At 41.4% G+C, this 5,516-nt stretch overlaps 1 non-coding gene across 1 annotated transcript; it reads right to left on the bottom strand.

The window, feature by feature from the left end:
• Positions 1 to 3,811: 3,811 nt before the first annotated feature.
• On the bottom strand, positions 3,812 to 3,883 carry Trnaq-cug. Its single transcript has one exon. It is a non-coding gene; the product is annotated as a tRNA-Gln (tRNA).
• Positions 3,884 to 5,516: the final 1,633 nt, after the last annotated feature.

The following is a 5,516-nucleotide window of genomic DNA, read 5'->3' as shown; positions in this document are numbered from 1 at the left end:
TGTACAATTTTTGAACATGTTTTATACTCACGTATTATGATACTCAGGAGACCGAAAATTTCCTCCGTAGGAATCAATATGGATCCCATAAACAACGATCATGTGAAACCCAGCTAGCTTTGTTCGTTCACGAAACCCAGAAAGCAGTAGACACTGGCAACCAGGTTGATTCTGTGTTCTTTGACTAGGAAGCATTCGTTACAGTTCCACACTGTCGCCTAATAAACAAAATACAATCGTGCGGCATATCAGACCAGCTGTGTGCGTGTAACAAAGAGTTTCTATCGAAAAACATACAGCATGTCATTTACAATGGAGAGAAGTCTTAAGACGTAATATTAACTTAGGGTGCAGCCCAAGGGAGTGTTAAAACATCATTTCTTTTCACAATATATATGTAAATGACTTAGTGGATAACGTCGAAGCCGGCCGGCGTGACCGAGCGGTTCCAGACGTTACGCCGGCCAGGGTGGCCGAGCGGTTCTAGGCGCTACAGTCTGCAACCGCAGGACCGCTACGGTCGCAGGCTCGAATCCTGCCTCGGGCATGGCTGTGTGTGATGTCCTTAGGTTAGTTAGGTTTAAGTAGTTCTAAGTTCTAGGGGACCCATGACCTCAGAAGTTAAGTCCCATAGTGCTCAGAGCCGTTTGAACCATTTTTGAACCAGGCGCTACAGTCTGGAACCGCGGGACCGCTACGGTCGCAGGTTCGAATCCTGCCTCGGGCATGGATGTGTGTGATGTCCTTACGTTAGTTAGGTTTAAGTAGTTCTAAGTTCTAGGGGACCGATAACCTCAGAAGTTAAGTCCCATAGTGCTCACAGCCATTTGAACCATTTGATAACGCCGAAGTTTCATGAGGTTTTCTGTGGTTGATGCTGTTCTGTACACAGATATTGCAACGCTGGAAAACTGTAGCGAAGTGCAGGACGGCCTGCTGAGGACCGACGCTTGATACAGGGATTGGCGATTGACCCTCAACATAAAAAAAATACTAGCGTACGGCGCATAAGCACACAGAATGACCAGTTGTATGATTACGCGCTTGCACAACAGTCAGTGGAAGCAGTAACTCATAATACATCCAGGATTACGCGTTCAGAGTGATGTAAAGTGGAATGTCGACATAAAAATAATTGCAGGTAAGGCGAGTGCCAAACTGAGTTCACTGGATTGAAGCCTCTGAAAGTTTGGTCCACTCACAATGAAGGTAGATTACAAAACCCTTGTTCGACCAATACTTGAATATTGCTTATCAGTGTGGAACAGTATAAGTCATAGAGAAAACAGAGAAGATACAAAGAAGAGCAGCACGTTTCGTTACATATTCATTTAGTAAGGACGAAAGTATGCCCACCTGGTTAGCCAAGCCCTTGCGGACTTGTGTCGAGGTCCGGTGAGCTGGCCAGTCTGTGGATGGTTTTTAGCCGATTTTCCATCTGTCTCGGCGAATGCGGGCTGGTTCCCCTTATTCCGCCTCAGCTACACTACGTCGGCGATTGCTGCGCAAACAAGTTCTCCACGTACACGAACACCACCATTACTCTACCACGCAATCATAGGGGTTACACTCGTCTGGTGTGAGACGTTCCCTGGGGGGTCCACCGGGGGCCAAACCGCACAATAACCCTGGCTGGGTTCGGTGTGGGGCGGCGGAGGGGTGAAGTGGACTGCGGTAGTCGTCCTGGGGTTGTGTACCACTGCGGCTGCAGTGATAGGTCGCCAGTTAACATACGATACAATACAGTACAAGGACGAAAGTGTCCTGGAGATACTGAGACTTCTGCAGTGGCAGATGCTGCAGGGGAGGCATTCTGCGCCACTTTATAGTTTACTGTTAAAGTTCCGAGAGCGTAGGTTTATAGAATAGTCAATAAGTGTATGTAAACATGAAGGTAACATTACAGAAATCTGAGCTGACATGGAGACATACCAGCAATTGTTCTTCTCACAAAACATTCGTAACTGTAACATTTGTAAGGTCGCGGTTTTTTGGCTCCTTACACGATCAGTTAACATAATTAATTTGTTTAATTAGAATAACATATTTATATCATTTGAGATCGAATGTTAGGCAGGATTATCAGTTTATTAATTGCGCTAGTTGATATTGGACAGCTTCACACTAACAATGTAGTACCGAAACGTTTACAAAAGTAATTTTTGCTCTGGCTATGGTAGTGAGAGAGGCTGAGGAAGCGACGGTCTTCGCGCAGGTCGGGGGCGAGCTGGCAGGTTTTGCTCAGTAGCTGAAGGGCAGAATTTTTACAGCCCGCCACAAAACTGTCCCGTGTACAGACCCAGTACCACAGACAAAGATATTACTCTGTTCCTGTTGTCGGAGATGCAGGCGAAAGTTGAAAGGACACACTAACAAGAACGGCCTGCAGTTTTATTTCTGCGCCGTTCGAGTGCGTCTACAGTCGCACCCAGGTGTCAACAGCTATGAATTCTTCCCACACAGAATGCGCAGCACTTTCCTGCTGCTGTTTCCAGAAGGCCTGTGATTGGCCAAGCCGTTTGGGCGAACATTGCTTTAAATTGTTCGAGAAACTTCTAGGATATTTACATATGAAATGATTGGGTTTCGCCAATGGTTTCATGTCTCGAAAGAGTGGGAGTAAATCAGGTTCTAATGAAGGCCGTCGTTGACTTCCCTATATTCTTAATTTTCAATCTGTTGTGCCCTACATCTGCCTCACGCTAATCAGTTTCTAATTCAAACAAGTGGTCAAGAGGTACGCATTTACCACCGAGCAGTCAGATGAAGTTCTAAGCCCATTGCTTCTGTTACCTACTGCCACTTCTTATCTCTCTTTACCCTTCTCCCTCCTTAACCTGCCAAGATCTTTCCTAGCCGTCTGTAATTCAGCCTGAAGGGAAGCAATTCTCCCCTTCCATTCCACTATCTACCCACGTCTCTTTTACATATTCTACAAAACTACTGAAAAGCATCGTTTACTTGCCTGATTCCCAGACAATCACAGTCACCCCAGTTGAAAGTATTACTGGACCCATCACACTAAACCCCGGAAGTAACAACTGTACGGCAAGTCAGATACTTTTCACTCATGATAAAAACAATACTTCAGTAAGAATAAATCAGTTACATTACTAACAAACACTTTCACACAAATTTGTTCTGTTGGCAAATGTATGTAAACAAACTACTAGTGGCAAAGTTTATGAATGTAACTAATTTAAAATACATTCCGTAAATATGAACTAGATAATTTCGGAAAGAAAAAAATGAACAATTAAACGCAATTCTCTAAGCTTACTGCGGCAAAATGTAAATAAAAATACGATCACCGTCCACCTTTACGATCTTTTCGCGTATTCTGTAAAAACAAATAAATAAAAGTGAAACCTTCAATAGCAAGCTTAAAAAATGCTACAATACGGTACTCGTAATTGCTGAGTAATCAGTAGTAAACTAACGTTTGTTACAATCTTAGAATTGCAACTTGTTTTTACGAGTGCACTAAAACTTACACGTCTTGCCCACGCGCAGCGTAGTCCAATTTTACGTTCGCGCCATATTTTACCTACCTATTTCAACCGGACGCCAGCGGTATCGTAGTCATTCACCCGCCCTACAATAGCAATCTTGTTTTCAAACGATGGAAAAATCAGTTGGGAGTTAAGTCATCGTGAAATGAAAGTATACGAGGAAAGTAATTTCATATTTCACGCGATGGAGAGTATATTATCCGCATACAGTAATCATATAAGAAAAGAAGTACTATATCTGATTTGATCCATTAGAAGTGCTGATAAAACTGAGTGAAACTACGCGGATAAAAATTTTGAGGTCCCACCGAGATTTGAACTCGGATCGCTGGATTCAGAGTCCAGAGTGCTAACCATTACACCATGGGACCGCATGCGGACATGCATCTAGTTCATGGATAAAGCTCAGCCTTTCGTATTATTTACGATACTTTAATTTTACAGCTACAGCTTTTATTTTTGTAATTCACGGTCCACTGGTAGTACGGAACTCGTGCTTTAAAGTAAAACAAATTTTTTTCTCCAAGTTTGCAAGCAAATCGGTAAGCTCGCTGGTATCGCCAGTCAGGATATACATACCACACCGGTACTTTTAAACCGAAATGCGGTTATTCTTTGCAATTACAAGCCTTAAAATGCCAACTTTATTTCAAACAGCTAGTCGAGTTCAAATTTCTAGGTACTGTGGGCGAGAAGTTTCAGTCTTCTGATAACGAACTATTGTAACATAGTTCTGTCATATCTGCAGCGACCTATAGAAGAGTTATTATACCGGTACTTGCAATGGTCTGTAGATGTTTGTAAACCTGTGCAAGTTAGGAACTTTTCTGATGCAGATTGCTTGATAATAACTGAAGAAATGAGAATTAACTAACGCTAAACACTGAAAGCAAAAGTACATAATTTACACGCGTTGTTTCGCCAATTGACAACCAGACGGTCAACTTTAAACCTAGTACAAACTAGAGCCGCTCTTCATATGAATCTGTGACTATAACTGACGATCCAAGAAATACTACAGACACAAAATAAATACAGCGAAACTGCTATCGCTTCTTGCACACATACGTGTTACCGGTACGCAATATTGTTTACTTCCATGGCTATGGAAGTTGGGGAAGTCAGCTGTGAAATGTTTTGTAACGAAGAACAAATGCTATTTTTTTATTACTGGTCTTCCATTCGGCTATGTTTATTATTTCAATTTATTTGGTATCAATTTTGAAGCTTCAGTTTCATAATCAGAAACACATGTGATACCCGTATACCACCGCAATCGATCTTGTTAAAGTAAGTGGAGGAACAAGATACACTTGCATGGTCTCATCACATCGGTACCAGTGCTAAAGTTTCAAAAGATGGACCTGTGGTTGGTTCGAGAGCCATTGCAAATAAAATGGGCCATAATAAAACCACAAGCAGCACAGTTATGAAACTATGCCAGCCAAGCTAGAATAATTATGAAACCATGACGTTGAGTAAAGATAAACTAGAATTTTTTATATATTTGGTATTTTTATTTTTTTCATTTTCTTATTAGGCCTCTGCCAATCATCTATCAAGGAACATAAACATATACAAAGGATAAAATTAAGTTAGTCGCAAATAATATGAAAGTAAACTACAATATCTCATTGAACACTGTTATCTCTGTCATTCTGACAAATATATTTTGACTTCGTAAAACGCAAACGACTTTGCTTTATACCATAAAAAATTCATATGGGGTTACTTTACGCTAAAAGATTTGTTTAATTTACTGACAATGGTGCCAGGCTAGTTACTAGAAACAAATTACAATATATTACAATGTGCGACAATTCTTAAAGACAAACTGTCACGAAAGTGATAAGGAAATAAAGGGTATCTGGCAATGGAACATTAGTGGTGCCACGTGTTGAATCATTGGAAATGAATACAAAAAACATGGCCAAAATTATCCTAGGGCATTTTACCTTTCAAACACTACAGACATGTTATACAGGTTACCAGTTCCTGTCTACA

Source organism: Schistocerca piceifrons, chromosome 7, assembly GCF_021461385.2.
Source record: "Schistocerca piceifrons isolate TAMUIC-IGC-003096 chromosome 7, iqSchPice1.1, whole genome shotgun sequence".
Taxonomy (NCBI): domain Eukaryota; kingdom Metazoa; phylum Arthropoda; class Insecta; order Orthoptera; family Acrididae; genus Schistocerca; species Schistocerca piceifrons.
The sequence above is the reverse complement of the archived record's forward strand: the minus strand, read 5'-3'. Positions and strand labels throughout refer to the sequence as shown.